Source organism: Phascolarctos cinereus, unplaced genomic scaffold (assembly GCF_003287225.1).
Source record: "Phascolarctos cinereus isolate Bilbo 61053 unplaced genomic scaffold, phaCin_HiC Scaffold_4;HRSCAF=312, whole genome shotgun sequence".
NCBI classification, from domain to species: Eukaryota; Metazoa; Chordata; class Mammalia; order Diprotodontia; family Phascolarctidae; genus Phascolarctos; species Phascolarctos cinereus.
Genome location: NW_027555847.1, coordinates 117,179,293 through 117,200,763, shown reverse-complemented (window position 1 = coordinate 117,200,763; position 21,471 = coordinate 117,179,293). Strand labels below are relative to the sequence as shown.

The 21,471-nt window shown below is 39.6% G+C and overlaps 1 long non-coding RNA gene across 1 annotated transcript in view; it reads right to left on the bottom strand.

Moving 5' to 3' along the window:
- The window catches only part of LOC144456638 (uncharacterized), a 48,627-nt gene extending 28,589 nt beyond the window's left edge, over positions 1–20,038 (bottom strand). The window contains exon 1 of the long non-coding RNA XR_013485650.1: positions 19,945–20,038. This is a non-coding gene — a long non-coding RNA (uncharacterized LOC144456638). The remainder of the gene's footprint in view (positions 1–19,944) is intronic.
- Positions 20,039–21,471: the final 1,433 nt, after the last annotated feature.

Genomic DNA, 21,471 nt, shown 5'->3' with positions numbered 1-21,471 from the left:
AGCTTGTCTTGGCTTTGTTTTTTACTTTTCCTATTTTTGTCTTCTCATGACTGTGGGCCTAACTTTTATTGAATTTGGTCGCAATTGTAACATGTGTCTACTTGATCAAAAGTAATGAGGTAATAGTAGAGTAGAGATACGGCAAGGTCAGCTAGGTGGCTAGTGGATAGAGTGCAGGACCTGGAACTCATCTTCCTGAGTTCAGATCTGGCCTCAGACACTTATTATTTGTATGACCCTGGGCAAGTCACTTAATCCTGTTTGCCTCAGTTTCTTCATCTGTAAAATGAGCTGGAGGAGGAAATGGCAAACTATTTCAGTATCATTGTCAAGAAAACCCCAAATGTGGTCACAAAGAGTCACAACTGACTAAACAATAATAACAGAGATGGCAAGGTTTTATATTGGTCAGAATATGGCACAAAAGACAGGGTTGGTTTGTTATTGTGTTTTACTGGAAGATACATACAACAAAGGCAGCATTGTGGGTCAAAAGAATGGATGACCAAAGCTTTGCCTTCATCACATAACTTTTCTTTTTATGTAAGTTCATTCACTGGTATTGGGAACAAAGTGTACTTCATATGCTCAGCTGCCTCATGTCTTCTGTATTCTTTGACAGACTCCTCCTCCCCACAAAGTGGTTTAGGTTTCTTTTTTGGGTATCTGGGACCTCCATATGGAGTGAAATTGGTGTTACAAGGAATTTCTAGCTCTAAGTTAGATAGTTGTCTGGAACAATGGCCTTTGGATGTGCAGATACAGATAGCTGAAAGAAGAGACTTAATTTTATCATGGAATATTCTAGCTGGCTCTTGACTTGCTGCCCCTTATCTAGTTGTGATGTATTATTGTCTTGGCATCTATACAGAAACAAACAAACAAACAACCAAACAAACTAGAAGCTTGCTCTTTTCAAGGAGTGGTTTTCTAGTTCTTGCTTCTTAGTTGACCGGTGCCAAGATGACCAGTCACTATCCTGGAAGAGATGAAGCCCCAAAGCAAAGGTATCAGGCAGAAGCAGCAAAAATAATAAGATCAATAGAGAGATGCACAGAACAGATGAAATGTCTGGCAGAGAGCAGAGAAGAACTGTTTAGCTTCTCAGCAATTTGGAGAAGTGCTCAGCAATTTAAAACTCTCAGTGAAAAAATAGAAGGAAATGGTGATCTAACTTGAGGATATAAGCAACCCTACTACATCTGGCAGTTGGGTTGCCCTGGCCATTAATCTCCCTTAGGTGTACATCTTTCACATGTGCTCTTTCACATATTTTCTGGCCATCTGTATTTCATATTTGAGTATTGCTAGCGTATATTCCTTGGCCATGCATCTTCTATGGTTTCATGTATTTTCTACACATGTGCTTTTCCTTATTGATTTTATAGTAACCTGTGAAAGAGTGTACTCCACATGTGAATGTGGGAACCTCTCTTGTAATTTTGTTTGCAATGCTGTTTGATTAAATATCATTTATTTTGAACAAATGTGTCTTCTGAATGGATAATAGGTGTTTGCCTAAGGAGGGACTTAAAGCTGAGGTAGCTTTTCTGCCATCCATACGTGATAGGGACTCCAAGTGCTACAATAATATTAATAGCTGGTGTATAGCCAACACCATAAGTCAAACCGTCATCACTTCTCACCTGGACTATTGCAGTAATCTCTTAATTGATCTATTTGCCTGAAGTCTCTCTCCTGCTACTCTATCCTTTTTCATACAGTTGCCAAAGGGCTTTTCCTAAAATGCAAGTGGCAATGTCAGTCTTCTCAGTAAGCTTCAGTGGCTTCCTGTTACCTCTAAGATCAAATATAAATTCCTCCATCTGGCATTCAAAACCCTTTATAACTTGACCCCAACCTACCTTTCTAGCTTTAGTACATAATTACTCCCCTTCATGCACCCTACATTTCAGCCAAACTTGCTTGTTTAGTCTTCTCCTACAACATTTCTCATCTCTGTGCCTTTTCGCTGGCCATCCCTTATGCCTGAAATGCATTCCCTTCACATCTTTTTTCTTATTCCTTCCTAGTTTCTGTTAGACAGCTGAAGCACCACATTTTGTATGAGCTCTGTCTTGATCTCTGTTGTGATTAGTGTCCTTCAACCAGTTAACCTTGGATTTATTTTGTATATACCCATATATGCACATATCTCCCCCAATAGAGTGTAAGCTCCCTGAGGGCAGAGACTTTCACTTTTGTCTTTTACCAATTTTAATGCAGTGGTTAGCATGCAATAGTTGCTTAATAAATGTTCTTTTCATTGCTTGTGTTAAAGTTTGCAAAGTCCTTTATGAACGTGACAACCCTCCAAAAGACCTTGGGAGTCATATTTCTTCCCAACTTGGGAAAAGAGGAACTTAATACAGGATCAGGACAGGGAGAAATGTTGAGGGTCTTTCTAGAGGGGACAACACAATCAGAGAGGTGAGGGTAGGTAAAATCGGTCCCTGTATACACGGAATGGGAAAGTTACCACTTATCTCTTTGTCTCTGAAGCTCTCCCTTCTCTATTCTCCTCTATATCTTTTTCACTCCTCTCTTCCCTCCTTTTACCACTGTTTCTCTCTTCCTTTAATACTTTGTTTTGTCCAGAGTAATTTTCCTGAAGTGATTTTGTGTAAAGCTGAAAAAAAAATCCAAACATTCTTCTTTTGAAAAGCCTAAGTAGCTTAAGTTAAAAAATGGCTACATTCTTTATTACCTGAATGAATTGACTTTTCTGATGATGAGATAGCAAAAGCTGTCTCCCATTTATATGTATGTGTATGTATATGTGTGTCTGTATATATGTGTATATATGTACATGTATATACATATGTATATGTGTGTATACATATGTATATATGTATATATGGAGAGAGAGAGACAGAGAGAGAGAGAGAGAGAGAGAGAGAGAGAGAGAGAGAGAGAGAGAGAGAGAGAGAGCACACACATGGGAGTGTGGTTGTGTGGCTCAGAGGGAGGGTGAATTGACATCACTATCCTCTTCTCTCCCTCACTCTTTTCTCCAAAGGAGACAATAATTCCAGCCAGAAGGGGAAGCAGGTGGTTGGGGCCAGAGGCTACTCTCCTCTCTTTGGAAAGAGAAGGTACCAGGCTAGAACCATATCTTTCTTCTCACTTAAATAGTTAGTCTAGGGCAGGCCTGCACAATCTGTGGCCTGCCGGCTGCTTATGGTCCATCAGCTGCTTGCTACATGCCAGAGGATTTCCTCTATATACAAAGGATGTTTTCCTCTACACTTTTTGTGGGCTGCAGGTTGTACAGGCCTGGTCTAGGGTAATGTGGTTTTCAGGTTCATTCTGATTTCTGATGGCTATTTCATTATTGGAGGAAGCAGGACCCCAATTTCTACATATGAGACTTGACCTCATTTCCCAGCAAATACCAGTTCCACAGTGAAGCAATTGGCAAAGAAAACTTATTTATCCAATTTGACAGTTGAACAGAAATTGGAGAAAATATATATAGAAGGTGTACTAGACAATACAGAGTGAAGGAGCTCTCCCATTAGGCTTGAGGTAACTCAGCTCATCCTAGATCTCTCCCAAGGGGAAGTTCCCAGAAGTCTCTAGTGTAGCAAGCTGGGGATAGGGACATGATAGAGACTGCCAATTCTTCTCATGTTAGCTTCTTCCCAGAGTCTTTTCCTTAAGCAACCTGGGGTTGTCATCATCCATCTTCTCTCCTTGAAGATGGAAGGTGGGAGTGCTTGAAGTACGAGGTGGTTTGGTGATCTGAAGAAAAACTGAACAGCTGTACTATCTGCTGTTCTTACCAGCTCTACCAGGTCCCTCATGCAGGCTCAGAGCATTGATCTCCACTAATAAGGAGAAAGTCCTAGAGCAATGGGCTTTGGGACTGGGATATTATATTCCTACGATGCATTAGCTAACCAGAGTAATGCAGATCACCTTATTTAAAGGCTGATCCTCCATCCCAACAGTAGTTCCAATCCCCTAGTTTTGGGTACATCATCTTCTACTATTCAAGGGTTGAATTTGTGGAATGTGTAAGCCTTTTTTTCTTTTCTTTTCCTGATTTCCCTGCCTTTACTTATCTTGCCTTACATTAACTTTTCATCCAAAGAAATAAAAGAAGGTGAACTCAGAAGTCTTTTTTTTTTAAGCAGCGACTGTAATAGTAACAATGCACATTTATACAGCGCTTTAAGGTTTGCAAAGCACTTGACACATAATCTGTAACTTGATATTCACAACAACCTTGTACGATAGGTGCTACTATTATCCTCATTTTATAGATGAGGAAACTGAGGCTGAGAGAGGTTAAGTGAATTGCCCAGGGTCACACAGCCAGCAAATATCTAAGACAATATTTAAACTCAAGTCTTTCTGACTCCAGGTCCAGTGTTGAATCTACTACCCCTCATTATCTTTTAATACTAAGGGAGGAGTGGAGAATAGCCAACTAGCATTTATTAATTTTGCATTACTTAGCACTTCAAAGTTAGAAGGGCCTATTCTATCTATTATCTCATGTGATCTACATACAACAACTCTGAAGTGGGTGGTATAAATGTTCCTATTCTCTGCCCCTAAATGAGGAAACTGAGGCTCAGAGCATCAGTGGCTTTGTCTAGATTTGCACAGCCATTAAGAAAATTTTTGGATTATTCATGGATGAAACTGGTCCTTTACTTAAACAAAGTAGGATCTACTCACCACAATATGATTTGATAGCTACTATCTGAGCCAGCTCCCTTCAAGCATCTCCCCCCAGTAACTTGCCTCAGAACATATTTTGTTAGGAGGGTGATGTCCTCACATTGGAACTCCCTCTACCTATTGGGATTTTAACCCATTTGTGACATACACAATAAATTCTAGTAGTCACTGTCTCCCTCTCTGTGTTTTGGTTTTCTCCTTTGTTAAATGACAAGGTGAAATTGATCAACTCTCAGCTCCTTTTCTGACTAAAATTCCTGTGAGAAAGTGCACAAAGCAGTCATTTCAAAAGGGTTTCTTGATTGGAAATCCAGGGGCACCTCCTTAGTGAAGCTTTAGAATGGGGACCTTGAGAGAAGGCAGCATCTTAGAGTCCTTTTTTTTTTTTCTCATGAAGATGAACTTTTGCATAGCATTGAATACAAATCTCTGGGAAAAAAATCATAATTTTGCAGCCTTGTATGCCCCCTATTAAATTTGTGTCTTGCATCTATTTTTTCATCGAATGTTGGAGAAGTGAGAGCACTTTGAATTTTTCTCTGGGACAATTGCCACCTCAGAGGTTATAGTCTGCAAGTTAAATGTAATACAGTTTACTGCTTTGTATAACCCACTAGGAAAGGCAAATCTGAGTGAGTTCTAAGAACTGGGCCCTCATTGGCCAGTCCCCCATTACCATAAGACTTGTAATAATGGCAGTTCAGTTTTCCACATTGCCTTTCCTTCCAAAGCAAGCCAGCTGACTTGTGAGCTTTAAAAAAATTCATATGTGCACAGAGAGTTTTGAGCTTTAAAAGATTCATATATGCACAGAGGTATATGTATTTGCCATAATGAAGACCCTTCATTTGAGTGCTAAATCCCATTCATACCAAGTAGTGTTCGTAATTGTTTTCATATTATTGAAAGAAAAATCTACTCTATTTGCCTTCATGTGAATAGAAATTAGTATAGAGGGGAAAAAAAGCAATTAAAATTTCTGAGGAAATTACATTGAAGAAAACTATGGTAAGTTAAAAATAACACAAAGGTTCATATCAGCTGATATCAAGCCAGATTTAAGGCCCCTAGGTTCAAGCACAGGGGAAAGACTTTATCTTTTATCCACTGTATTGAGAAGTATGATATTTTCATACATGTGGTATGATAATCTTTCACAGTTCTCTAACCACTGATGAAAAAAGTCATATATGCTGTAAGCCACAAGCACGATGAGATGAGATATGAGTTTCCTCGGGCTAGGAAGTTCTATACCTAGCCCATAACATTGTTATAATACATCTAATTAATTACAATGGCTGCTTAGAATATGACACCAATCTTTTTCATACAGCCAGAGTTTCATATGACTGATGGTCATTAGAGCCGTTTCCAAGACCACCATTGTAATCCATTTTGGGCTGGAAGTTAATCTCACGGAAAATCCAATCAGCTAATTGATTAGGCACTAAATTATATCCTTTCCTAGCTGTCTTTTTTTCTTTCCTCCAGCTCAGAGCTACTATTACTTCTCTTTTCCTCCTTTTTAGCCTCTCTCATTTGTATAGCTTGACTGAAAAATGAAAAAGAAAATCACTAGGTCATCATGGCAGGGGCCATTTCCTTTATGATTTAAATCAGACAAGAGGGTAGAAATGGGCAGATAGGGAACTATGTTTCTCTTTTCTCCAGTATAAGCAGGTGCCACCATCAGAGATACATGTTTTTGTCTTAAAACTTGGACCTCTTTCAAAATTCAAATGCCCTTTGGAAAGTGAGCTTCTCAATTTGGATTTCTATAATAAGAATTAACTCTTGAAGAAATAGCTCCTGTTCAGAAAGAAGGAATTGAAAATAATAATTTGAGGTTTTATTTATACTCCCCACAAATATTACAAGTAAGAAGGCTCCAAAATTCTCTGAATGCCTAAGAAAATTTGTTGAGATGGTAAATGTTTAAGCAAGATACTGATAAATGGGATCACAGAGGAACATAGCTCTAGAGTTAGAAGAGGCCTCATAGATCATTTGATCCAGCCTCATCATTTTACAGATGAAGAAACTGAGTCCCAAGGAGATTAAATGATTTGCCCATGGTCACTGATAAGTCAGACATGGGATTTGAACTCAGGTTCTCTGACTCTATGGGCTCTATAGCACAGCTCTTGACACATACGGTATACTTAATAAATGCTTTTTTTCCCTTTTATACTGTTCATTCTTTTTATTGTGCATTGCTGAATCTAACTTATAAATATGCTAGTTCTATAATATTGTTTTCAATAAAGGACAAATATAACAAATGGATTCTATTCCTGGCACAGTCACTAACTAACTGGGTGATAGGTAAGGCATTTAACCTCTATGTTCCTCATTTTCCTTACCTATAAAATGAACAGTCTGGATTAGATGATTTATCATCTTTTTTTCCAGCTCTAAACTTTTATGATTCTATGATCTGATATAGTTTTATTATCTCTTATTGAGTATATCCCAAAGACTTGTCATTTTGTGTGATAAGCACTGTTTATTGAACAAAATATTGTCTGAGCAGCTGGAATTTTAGTAGGTTGGTAGATTTCAGAAGGTCATTTGGAGATATGATGCTCTGAGCCTCTAAGGGCCATTCTCTAGGATTAGGAAACCCTGGAAGCAAGCTCAGAAGGTAAAATTCAGAAAGCCAGTGTTAGATTGAGTGGATCTGGAATGGCAGATTCTTCATTGCCTGCTTCCCCATATTGTATGCACACAAGTACTAGAACAGAACACAACAAGAAAATGGGACTGATGTATATATCCTTGAACATCCTCCCCTCACCTTATATCACAATAATGACACCAGAGAAGGAGGCCCAGGACTAAAAACATAGGGGCCATTGGACCACATCTTCTGGCCTTTGCTGATCTTTCTGTGTGCTCCTCCCTCATATCACTATATTCACTGTCCTGAAATGATGTACCACAACTATACTCTTGCACCACCAAGCCACAGTGTCTGTATTCACCAAATCACTTGTACATCAACCTCTCAAATACTCTTGTACACCTTAATACCCCAGGATCAATGCCGGTACAATGACCCCTCCCAGTGCTAGCTGGTCTTCCTTGGAGGTGAGGTGCAGAGGAAACTCGCTATCACATATGGTGACAATTGTGCCCACTTTCTACTCTGCAGCCTACTAAGCTTCTGAGAAAGGTTAATTCCTACCACCAGAGATTTCTGAGTCTCCTGACAAATTTAATTGGAAAAGAGGCCAACTCAGATATCAGTTGTTTCAATTTGCCCACACTGTCTTTACTTCAGGTTCAGACCCTCCTAATGAAAAAGGCAGGTTATAATAGGATATGAACTGTGAACGACAGTTGATCACAGGAGGGGGACCTCAGATACATGACAATGTAGATTTCATACTTCTTGTAGGGAGGTTCTTGTCTTACCTTCTTATGACCCTGTTTATTTCTCCATTGCCTTTTCCTCCTTGTTAAGAGGCATACAAGAGAAGAGCAGTGACTCAAAATTGAGGGCTCATAAAAGGGATAATTCTCAGTCTTCTTTTCTCATCTCAATAGATGCTTTACCTAGACTGAACTGTTATAGGAGTTGATCTCCCAAGTGCGAGTGATGGAGCCAATGATACTGGGATAGACTGAGTCTTGTATAGTATCTGATAGCAGTGTGTATTACTGTATCCTTGACAAAGTAGATGAGATAAGAGGAAAGAGATTTATATAGAAAATGAAAAAAAAGCTTTATAACAGAAGAACTTTAGCAGGGTATAGGCTTTTGGTATTAGCCTGTAGAAATTATCTAAAGGAAAGAACTGCTTGGAGATGGAATGGGAATTTATATTTAATGGAAAGGAAGGATGTCCTTAAAAGGAGACACCTTTTGAGTGTCTGAAGTGAATGAATGAAGTGAACAAGGCTAGTGTAGTGGAAAGAGTGAGAGTTATAACTGAGAATCACAAGACCTAATTCTAATCTCACCTTTGTCACTTACTACCTGTCTGGGCCTCAGTTTCCTAAGACATAAAATGAAGGTTAGATCAGATGACTGCTGTGATCCTTTCCAGCTCTAGACTATGATCTAAAGTTATGAGCTGCTAGAAATGAAAACCCAAGGAGTACTCAAAGAAGAAGGTAGAAGATTTATGTAGGTAGGCTGTATCAGCCAAATCCAGTCAACTGACATTCATTCAATTCATAGGCATGGAGCATGGAAGGAATCTTATAGGTCATCCATCTCTCTTAATCGTACCCTCCTCCTCAGTGAGTGAAATAAGGCTTAGAAGGGTTAAGCGATAAAGAAATTCCACATTCTTAAAACATTGATGCCATATAAAGAACTCATAAATCCGTTGCAATTCTTTCAGACATCATTATTGTCCTCAAAAATATTTGACAACCAACAAACTATAATGTTTTATAAGGTGTATTGTTTAACAAGCCTCTACCTTGTCAGAATTTAAAATCTAAAACCAATAAAAAATGACATGGACAAAGATAAAGAAAAAAAAAGAAAAGAAGGGTTAAGCAATTGACCCAAGGTCACACAGAAACTAAGAGATAAAACCGGGATTAGAACCCAGGTCTGCTAGCTTCAAATCCAGCCCTCTTTCCTAGGGACCATACTGCCTCCTAATTCAATTCAATTTAGCCCAATTTTAAAGGGTCTTCTATGGTTAAGAAGCAATACCAAAGAACTACATATATAATCTGTTTGTTTTCCTCGAGGAGCTTACAATATAGTTAGAGATAAGCCTGAAAAACTGTGGTACCATGACTGCAGGCCATGATAACATCATGCTATCCAGGCCAGAAATTTGACTAACACATTAGCATGCAAAAAAGATGCTGATCTGTGTCACATTTTTTGACCTGATAAGAAATCAGATGATTTCTGGCGATCACTGACTTTGAGCCTCTAAGACAATCCACTGCTATAATCACAGACTCACTGAACAAATCTGATAACACACCTTTGGCAAGCACTGTTATCAGTCACTTTAACAGTACTTTGGCAGGGGACAGATCATCTCTGTTTGCACAGCAGTATTGCCAGAGCAGGACTGTTGATCTGATAGGGAAGTTGGAACAAAGCAGGTGCTACAGGTTAAGTTGAGGCCAGAGTCAGAGGAGGGGAGTTCCTGGATCCCCCAGCTCCATCATTCAAGAGTGAAGAGAGACACCTTGTGATACTTGCTAATGGAAACTTAGGCTTAAATAACAAGGGCAACACCAACAACAAACTCTTTTGCTTGCCAGGATTTGCTCAAGAGGTAACCCCTGTTCTGATGGTTCAAGTCTCCTACTGCCATGCTTCTTTAAGCATGGGTTCCCACTAGATTCTCAAACCATGGTACAATGGTTTGTTCTTGACATCCACAAAACATGCCAAAGGTGGGAAAAAAGCATTAACCCATTCACGATAAACATGAGTAACAAGCCCCAGGAGAATGATTTGTTGTTGTTTTTTAAATACAACTATTAGTAGAGCTGCCCACTTTGTCATCAACATGGTCTTCAAGAGGAGGCTAAAATATAAGAGGTTAGGAAACCTTTTGCAGGGGAGCAATAAAGTCCATCCAGTTCAGGCTAGATTGGGATAAATCTTTTGCTTCATGTTAGCTCAGAAGTGTTTCCTTCAAAGCAGAGCTCAGCTGTCACATCCTTTACAAGGTCATTACCTATCTTCCCCAAACCCTACTGCCAGTTATTGGAATTCTCTCCCTATTGAAGTTACTTGGCATTACTCTATCTCTTATTTAGTCATGTATGGAAGATCATAGATAGAGTTGGAAGGGACCTCCAAGACCATCTAGTTTGATCCCCCTCCCTAATTTATAGATGAAGAAACTGAGGTCCAGGGAAGTTAAGTCAATTGTTTAAGATCATAAAGGTAATGTCAGAGGAGGGATTTGAATCCAGGTCTTCTGCCTCTAAAGATGATGCTCTTTACTTTGTATCCTATTGCCTGTGTTGTATCTCTCCGGTATCCTTGAAGGCTGAGGATGGGGCTTTTTTTTTTTTGTCTTTGTATTCCCCACCTTCTAGCACTATGCGCTAAACACAGCTAAGTGGTACAAGTGGACAGAGCACTAGACTTGGAGTCAGGAACACCAGAATTTGAATCCTGTCACAGACATTTATTAGCTAATTAACCTTGATCAAATCACTTAACCTCTCTCAGCCTCAGTTTCCTCATCTTGTAAATGGGGATAACACCTACCTCACAGGATTGTTATGAGGACCAAATGAGATAACATCTATAAAAGGATTGTAAACTTTTAGAACAGCTATAGAAATTACAGGGGCAGCTGGGTGGTGCAGTGGATAGAGCTCTGCCTTGGAGTCAGGAGGACCTGAGTTCAAATCCAGCTTGAGACACTTGACACATATTAGCTGTGTGACCCTGGGCAAGTCACTTAATCCTGATTGCCTCACCAAAAAGAAAAGAAAAATTATACATGGGTATATGTACACATACACCCACATATACATACATATGCACACATACATACAAACATTTGTTGACCTGAATGGAACAAGGCATGCATTAGTCAGTGTAATTCTCATGGCAAGAGTGTAAGATATGGAATCAGACAGGAGGAAGTCCCTGCTCAGATCACATCTGGAGTGTTGTGTTCAGTTCTGAGCACCATATTTTAAACAAAAACACTGGGATTTCATGAGTGAAGGGAGTTCCCAAAGAACGCAGTGAAAAATTGTGTTGGATTTGGGCAACATACCATCAGTGTGCCATTGGGAAAGTGATTCAACCTTTTTGAGTCTCAGTTTCTTCATCTGTAAAACTGAAGTGGATTCAGTAATATGTCCTCCAAGGTCCTTTTAAACTCTAAATCTGCAATCCTATAATCCAATGAACTATATCTACCAATGTAGGTATCCATACAACTGTTCTGTATTTGAGAGTTGACTAGGGACTGGTGTCCCTCACTGGTGCTGTACTGGTGTGTACGAGGTAGGACTTAAACCCAGGTCACTCTGACTTTCTATTCAACATGCTACATTATCTCTTTAAGGATATTGACAACCTCTCCTATACCCAGAAAAGGATTATTTGGATGTTAAAAGGCCACGCTATATGCAGCCCAATTGAAAGACCGGGAGATCATAGCATTATAGATGTAAAGCCTGAAGGAACATTAGAAGTCATCTCTTCCAACCCCCTCATTTTACAGAAGAGGAAACTGAAGGCCAGTAATTTTAAGATCACGTAGATAGTAAGTGACAGAGTTAGGATTTGATTCTAGGACATTTGATTCCAAGGTCATTGCTCTTTCCATTGTACCATGTTGCCTTTAGGATCTTAAGCCTGGAAAAGAGACAAGAGTGACTTGAATCTTCTCCTAGAAGAAAAGGAGTAGGGTGCGAATCAAGAGCCAAACCGTCATAAAACCAAAGGCTAGAAGTTCCAAGTGTTAAGTGTGGCAGCACCTATTAAATTATTTTTACTATCATTATTATTATTTTTCACCAACACAGTCATATCTGAAGGACTGTCATGTAGATAAGAAGTTGTTATGTTTGGCCCTAGTGGGCTGGATTAGGAGCTGTGGGTGAAAGATGCAGACAGGCAGATTTAGATATGTTGTAAGAATGAACTTCCTCACCTTTAGAATGGTCTGAAAATGGGTTGCGCTCCCTGAGAGGCTATTTTCCTACTTTTGGAAGTCTTCCAATGGAAGCTAGAAAAATGCTCACTTCTAGCAGAATGCTAGAAAATCTGTAGAGGAAATATCTTTTCTGGGGTTCTTTGGGGTCCCTTCCAACTTCCAAATTCTGTAATCTGATTTCCTGTGTCTTGTATCTATGGGTATGTTACAGACTTTTTTTTTTTTGCATTTCTTCGCATCCCTAGCATTTAGCAGAGTGCCTGACACATAGTAGGCACTTAACAAATATTTATTGACCAATTCTAGGGACCTAGGAGTGCTGGTTTCATTGATTATGTGTCCTTCAGGTGACTTGTATCACTGATCATGTAGATCTAGCTATACTATTCATGGTAATGAGTTAAGTATAGTTTTCGTCCCATGATTCATCCTTCCTAGAAGAGAAGGGAGTTATCATACAGGCAAACAGAACATGCTTGTATTCAAGTCTTCATTCTTCTATAGAAGTCCTTGGATAAGGTCAAGATTGAAAGCAGAGAGTCATTCTATTAACTAGATAGTCATTGATCTTTCTTCCCCTCCTTCTTCCTACTGTTCCATGCTGAAGCACACCTAAGTGTCCTAGATTAATTTTTAGAAGTGTTTATGTAGCTTCCTCTGATTTATGTAGGAGGGATGTGCCTAAATCTGAGACTAGCAGGAGCACTGAGGTATTACAGACTCATGCTCTGCATAGAAACAGTGTTGGGCTCCCATTGGGGCTACAATATTTTTCCCCGTGGGAATTAAGTAGATAACATTCCAGATATGATGTAAGGCATAGAGCCTCTAAAAATGTACACTCCACCCTCCTAGTGCTAAGGAATAAATAGACTTCCCCTCTGGCTTTAACATTCTTGCTTTGTTCCCTAATCAGCAAAAAAATCTTTCCCCCAAGTCAGTGTTTGTTCATGTATTTCAGAGGCTGAGGAGGGGAGTATATTATGCAGAGAACACACCCAAGCATATAGCTGGATAGATTAAAAGATCCAGATGGACACACAATGTACTCACATAAATACATAAAAAGCCAAACTAGAGCACTAAGTGGTGGCATTTATTGTAAAATGGCACTGAATACTGCCGTTTCTTCTATTTCTAAACCCATTTAGATTTCAGGGCTCATTTGCAGCACTGGTTCTATTGCCATCCATAACCCAGGGGACTTGTGTATTCTCGTCTTCACATGTATTAGGGGTGTGTGTGTGTGTGTGTGTGTGTGTGTGTTTAAAGTCATAAAACTTTTCAACAAACTTATTCCTAAATCTCTCCCAAACTGAGCAAGTTGCTGAGCCTTTTACTACCAAAGCAATGGATGAGCAAAGCAAACTCAAAGCAGCCAATCCCTCCTGCAGACCAAGCTCTAATAATGTTTTCATTAATGCCTGATGCTGCTTGGTGTCTGCTAAGCTCAGCAACAACTTGGGGAAACATGAACAGAACTGTGAAAGGGAAGATCTTGGTCATTTCCCAATTGTCCACCATCTGGAGGCCACAGATAACTCGAGACAGTGCTGTGACTACCCGTGGTGCTCTTCTGATGTTTGCTCTTTCCATAAAACCAGGACATTTGAAAATATCACAAATAATTATGTCGGGGATGAACAAAAGATAGTAACAAAATGACAGCTCTTATTATTGCCTTGGACAAAAGGTTTTGAGAATTCATCAGCGCCCACAGAGTCCTGATGGCTTTCTTGCCTGTCTTTCAGTCACAGTACATCCAATGAATAATCTAGAAGGGCTATTTTTAATAAGGTGCAAGAGGTAGAGAGGTACATTTGCTGGCAATCAGTGGCTTGTACATTGTTTAAGACTTGGTAGTGTGAGGGAAAAAACCCACACAGTATTTAAATCATTGTGCTGAAAAATAAGAGATTTCAAAGTCCCGGAAGAGAGGCACCGTTTAGTGAAAGCCTCAAATTCCTTCTTACCTTTTCCACTGATAATGGAGTGCAGCAGTAAGTTGGAGGACTAGAAACAGAAATGGGCAAGACTAGGATGTATATTGATCCACCTGTGACTTTGACAAAGTCATTCTCTTCTGTGTGAAAAGCAAAATCTTAGCCACTGTGAGATATATTTCAATATTCTGATGGATCTGTGATCTTAGTGTGGTTACTACCACCAGGGATGTGCATTACAACTCATCCATGCCTTTGCATACTGGGTTGCTCTTGTCTATGTTTTCCCATAAATCCTCCACAGGGGGACCCACTCAATATACTAGAGGCCTTTTTCTAGTTCTTTTGACACAGAGTTAGATACCAATACAGTATGCAGGCTATCCATCAGTTAACTCTCATTCTTTTTTTTTTAAATAAATTTTTTTTTTATTTTTAGTTTTCAGCATTCACTTCCACAAGATTTTGAGTTCCAAATTTTCTCCCCATCTCTCCCTTCCCTCCACCCCATGACAGCATGTAAGTTGATATAGGCTCAACATATACATTCATATTAAACCTACTTTCACATTAGTCATGTTGTAAAGAAGAATTAGAACCAATGGAAGAAACCACGAGAAAGAAGAAACAAAAAAAAGAGAGAGAGTGAGCAAATGATATGCTTCGATATGCATTCAGACTCCACAGTTCTTTTTCTGGATATGGACAGCATTTTCCATCATGAGTCTTTTGGAGCCGTCTTAGATCCTTGTATTGCTGAGAAAATGTAAGTCTATCAAGTTAGTCATCTCATGATGTGACTGTTACTGTGTACAATGGTCTCCTGGTTCTGCTCACTTCACTCAACATCAGTTCATATATGTCTTTCTAGGTTTTTCTGAAGTCTGCTGCTCATCATTTCTTATAGCACAATAGTATTCCATTACTTTCATATACCACAACTTGTTTAACTATTCCCCAACTGATGGCCATCCCCTCAGTTTCCAATTCTTTTCCATCACAAAATTGCAACTATAAATATTTTTGTACATGTGGGCCCTTTTCCTATTTGTATGATCTCTTTGGGATACAGACCTAGTAGTGGTATTGCTGGGTCAAAGGGTATGCACAATTTTATAGCCCTTTGTGTCTAGTTCCAAATTGCTCTCCAGAATGGATGGATCCATTTACAACTCCACCAACAATGCATGAGTGTTCCAGTTTTCTTACATCTTCTCCAGCATTTATCATTTTCCTGTTTTGTCATGTTAGCCCATCTGATAGGTATGATATGGTACCTCAGAGTTGTTTTGATGTGCATTTCTCTAATCAATAGTGATTTAGAGCATTTTTTCATATGACTATAGATAGCTTTAATTTCTTCATCTGAAAACTGCCTGTTCATATCCTTTAACCATTTATCAATTAGAGAATGACTTGTATTCTTATAAATTTGACCCAGTTCTCTATGTATTTTAGAAATGAGGCCTTTTTTGGAGACACTGGTTGCAAACATTCTTTCCCAGTTTTCTGCTTTCCTCCTGATCTTGGTTACATTGGCTTTGTTTGTGCAAAAACTTTTCAATTTATTGTAATCAAAATTGTTCATTTTTGCATTTCATAATGTTCTCCATCATTCTCCATTAATCAGACAGGTAAATTATTCCTTGCTTTTCCAGTTTTCTTATAGTATGAGTCTTTATATGTAAGTCATGTATCCATTTTGACTTTATTTTGGTATATGGAACTCTCACTCTTGCCACATGACTGGGCCATCATATTTTCTGGTCATATGTGTCTCTGATGACTCCCACTCGTCTGTATTGCTATAGCCTTCCGATTGGTCTCCTCGCCTCATGTCTCTTCCTAATCCAATTCATACACCACTCAGCTGATGAAGCAATCTTCGAAGTTCAATTCTGATCCCTTACTCTATAAATTCCAGTGGTTCCCTTCTGTCCAGGATCAAATATAAAATCTTTCATTTGACTTTTAAAACCCTTAACAATCTGGCCCCTTGCTACCTTTCCAGTTTGCTTTCTAAGAGAGCACTCCAAGTACTCTATGATTCAACAACAACCCTGACCTACTTGTGGTTCCTTATGCTACATTCAGTTTTCCAGTGCTGTGTTTTTGCTGTCTGTCCCCCACATCTGGAATGCCTCCCTCCTCTGGCCTCCTCGATTCAGTTCAAATCTCACCTTCTGGAAGAGGCCTTTCCCAATCTCCCCTTCCCCCAATGCCTGCCTTCTGAGATGACCTCTCCTTTACAAGGTATATCTTTCATATGTACATATGTGGTCTTCCTCATCAGAATATGTGCTCCTTGAGGACAGGGACAGTGTTGTGGTTGTTTTTTTTTTTAACTTTGTATCTCTTGCACTGAGCATAGTGTCTAGCACAGAGTAAGCACTTAATAAATGCATATTGATTTATCATATGAAGAGATAATAACACTAACAATAGTAATAAGTATTAATAGATGTCTATGTATTACATACCTATTACCTACATACCTAATATTCAGAAACCTCCAGCCTTTAGTTTCATTTCTTGACTTCTGTCCCAGACTTTACCCCTTTTTCTCCAGGACATTTCCTGTCCCCTCTGGTTCATATGATTTGCCTGAATCACTGGACCCTGTCAGTTGTCCTGTGGGGGACATGGTTACCAAAGAGTTTATGTGCTGGAGAAAGTGCACATTGTATAATCAATGAAAAGGTAGCAGCCTGGGTCAAGACTGAGGATGGCACTGATGTAGCATTAAGCTCCAACTCAAAATAAGGAGAGAATGAGACTTCAGCTCCAACACTTATTAAGTGCACTCCTTTGGATGAGACCTGAAAGTTCCCAGAGCTTCCATCATCTCATCCACTAAATGAAGATAATAATTCTTGTACTACAGTGACTGCCTTTATAAAGAAAACACTTTGTAGCTCTAAAACATTATAGAATTGTACTATTATTATTAATCTGGAATGTTCTTTTATTCTCTATGCAATCTGAAATCTGAAACTACCAAATGGCATTTTAATTTTAAAAAGCAACAACAAAACTGTATTTTTAAATACAGTTTCATCAGTGTCACTTATGAAACCCACAAGTCATCAAAATAGCAGGCCATAATCACCTTTGGAATATAACCTGCCTGCTAATGCTGAAACAAAGACAAACACAACACAACTACCCTGGTGGGACACTTGCAAAAATTAGGTGAGAACAGTCTATATACAGAACCTGGAGTGATAGTGACAAAAGTGGGTGGGTAGGGGACAACAAGGGCAAAGAAATCCAGAATCTCATGAAGGACAGCCACAGACAACAAATATTTATTAAATGCTTGGTCTATACCAGGGAGTCAGGTTGGCAGAGTGGGGATAGAGATCTATGTTTGTCCCACTTGTGACACATATCAGCTGTATGACCCTGGTCAAGTAATTTAACCTCTGGGTGCCTCAGGGAATTACATCTCAAAAAAAAAAAGTTCCAGGCATGATGTTCAGTGCCAGGTATGAAGAAATGAAAAACTAAACAATCTCTGTCTTCAAACAGCTTGCAGTCTAATGGGGGTATGTGTGGTGGTGGTGGATATGATATATGATATGTGACAGATAAATGTTATAAAGAGTAGACTCTGTAAGATCAAAGGAAAGCCTTATAAAATAGTGTGATAAATCTGAGAATTTGAGGAGAGAGAGGTCACTTTTAGTTGGGAGGAGCTAAGGAGAGCCTCATGGGGGAGGTGACATGCCTTGAAAGAAGGGAGCATTGTCAATTCCATAGCTGTGGACTTCCATGGTTATCTCCCAGTTACAAAGCTATCAGCTACTTTGCTGCTATGAAGGACAATGATATTGGGACAAAGCTTTGAGCCTATAGATAAGAGACCCTATTTCTATCAGGTTTACAGTACATATTCCTATCAACAATACTGCTAGATAGACAAAGATGATTATTCCCATTTTGTAGATGATCATACTGACATTGCAAGAGGTAAAGTAAGCTAGGATGGAAGGTGGAGAACAGGGTGTTTGCTAGATGGGGGATTTGAACTCAGGTTTCCTAACTCTTAAACGTAGATGTACTTAAGTACAAAGGCATGGCAAACAACAGCAGGCTTCTCAACATTTTGACAAAGCAGTTCAATGTGCTTTTGTTCAGCTATTTGCCAGGCAGTAGGCTCGATGCTAGGAATGGTTACAAAGATAAAAAGGAAGCAACTGTTGCCCCTCAAATATCGGTGGCACCAACTCTCTAGAGATTGCCTTTCCCAGGAGAAATATGTGAAAAATATTGTTGCCTCTGCCTTGATCTTTTCCATTGTCCTTGTACAAATATAATCACCCTCAGGGATGTCAACGGCACAATCGCAGAACATCTATGAGATAGCTCATTTTCTTTCCTGTCCCCTTGGTTCATGCTTTACAAATAAAGCTCTGTTTGGCATACAAAGCCCATCAGAACCTGCCTCCCCTCCTCCCTCCCCCCAACTTTCCAATCTTCTTAAACCTTAAACCTTACCCTGCCTACTTTTCAGTTCAGTGACATTGGCCTTCTGGCTGTTCCCAGAACAAGACACTCCGTCTTCTGACTCTGGTTTTTTTCACTGCCTTTCCCCCATGCCCAGAATGCCCTCCCTCCTCATTTCTGCTGCCTGGCTTCCTTCAAATCTCAGCTAAAATCCCACCTTCTTTAGGCTTCAACACAAAGCTTTTCCCAATCCCCCTTAATTCTACTTTAAGGGCCTTGGCTCAATCTACGATTTCCTATTCATCCTGTATATAGCTTTATTTGTACATATTCATTTGCATGGTTTCCCCCATTAGAATGTGAGCTCTTTGAGAGTAGGGACTGTTTCTTTTCTCTTTTCTTTCTTTTCCTTCCTTCCTTCCTTCCTTCCTTCCTTCCTTCCTTCCTTCCTTCCTTCCTTCCTTCCTTCCTTCCTTCCTTCCTTCCTTCCTTCCTTCCTTCCTTCCTTCCTCTTCCTCTTCTTTCTTTCTCTCTGTATCCTCAGTGAAGAGCATATGCCTGGCATATAGTAGGTGTTTAATAACGCTTATTGAAAAAAAAAAGAATGCTAAGTGATATTACTTTCACATAAAAGAAACATTTTTAAATTTCATTTCGCTTTGTTGGTTCTCTTTATCAATTCTAATATCATTAGTTGAACCTCATCTCACATATGTACATGAGCACATTCATTTGCTAAAAGACAAATGTCCTGGATCTGACTGTCTAATAGCTGGGATTTCCTTGTCCCTGACAGACTGCCCGAAGTCCTTTCCACTCAACTGACACCCTCCTATCCAAACAATTCTTCTCTTTTTAGAAATAATTAGGTCATCCACTATATGGAGGGCTGGGCCTATAGTTAGGAAGACCAGAGTAAAAATCCACTATCAGATACTTAGTGGCAGTGAGACCCTGGGCTAGTTATTTAACTTCTGTCTGCCTTGCTTTCCTTATCTATAAAATGGGTTTTATAATAATAATGCTTTGCAGGGTGGTTGTGAGGAAAAAATGAGGTGTTATTTGTATAGGATTTAGCACAGTGCCCAGCATAAAGAAGACATAGAATAAATCACTTCCTTTCTCCCTCCCTCCTTTCCTCCCTTCCTTTCTTCTTTCCTTCCTCCTTTCCCTCCTTTCTTCCTTCCCTTCTCCCTTCCACTCCTCTCTTTCTCCTTCCCTCCCTCCTCTCTTCCTTCCCTTACCTTTTTTCTCTCTTCCCTCCTCCTTTCTTCTCTCCTCCTTCCCTCCTTCCTTCCTCTCTTCTTCTTTCCTTATTGGAGGTTAGCTATTCATGATCCCAAGTCCTACCAGTCTCTAAAGTCCCTCCCTCCCCATTTCTCCCCTTTAAACCTCTCCTGACTATCTGCAATGATTTCAGAGCCAAACTGAGTAAACTTGGGCTTTTCATGGACATGTTGTCACTGCCACAGCCCATTCCCAAGTGGATTAATAGTCTTGGGGAAAGGAATTTAAAAACAAGTCTTCTTCCTTCCTTTTGACACCAAGTTCATTTTGTTCTCAAAACTCCAGGCAAAATGGGCCCTTTGAGATAAATGTTGCATTAGTTTATCTCTACAAATGAACACTGTGGAGCTCTGTATTTAATGTCACAGGGCTGGCTGCTACACAGGCGTTTGCAAGCAAATTTCCACCAAGTTGGTGTCAGGGTAGAAAATTAGTGGTGAATAAAATGAAGCAAGCAAAAGGAGAACTCTGAGTTATGGAAATGATAGGCATGATATATGAATATCATTAGCTTTTCCTTAAAGAACATTTATGTGATGATATGAATGTGAAAAGGCAATGCAATATTTTAGTCTTTCTCTAGTCACTGGAACGCTCTGAAGCAGATGGACTGTGTGACGGATGATTCAATAATTGCACTCATTAAAAATGTTCATGCTTTTAATTTTCCACTCCCCCCCCCAACATTCCGTAAAGAGCTGAGGAATGAAATGGTTTTGTCATTGTCAGCAGATAGATAATTGAGTTTGCTTTGATTTCCTGGGGTGCTGGTGCTCCACCCCCATGCTGTGGATTGACAACCCCACAAGTGGAGAACACTTGAATCAGCCCCAGCAGTCTTAAAGGAGAAAGAGCTCATCGGATGAGTACTGTCTCTCACTCTGCCTCAGACAGCTGCCTGACTCATAGGTGATCGGCACATGCTGGCTTTCCCAAAAGAATGGGCATCTCCCCACCCTTATCCTCCCTGTTCTACCACATACAACACAACTCGCAGGGTACTGGCTGATTCTTAACTCATTTATTGGAAGCCTTTCCATAACAGCCTCCTAATTGAGCTCCTGGCTTCCAGTTTCTCCCCTTTCCAATCAATCCTCCATGCAGCTGTCAAAATAATCCCATTAAAGTACAAGTCTGACCATGTCACATGCCTGCTAAAGAATGCAATGGCTCCCTATTGCTTCTAGAATTAATACAAATTCCTCAGCTTAGATTTAAAACCCTTCATGATTTGGATTCAATCTATCTTCCAAGGCTTAATGGTCATTACTATTCTTTATAAACTCCATGTTCCAACCAAATTGCCCGTTTTGCTTTTCCTCAAATACACATTCCATTTTTGCCATTGCACAGGCTGTTTTCTATATCTGAAACAAACTCTTTCCTAACCTCTGCCTCTTAGAATCCATAGCTTCCTTGAAGGCTCAGCTCAAGTGCCATCTTTTTGGATCAACCTAGTTGTTAGTTCAATGTTCCTGCTTAAG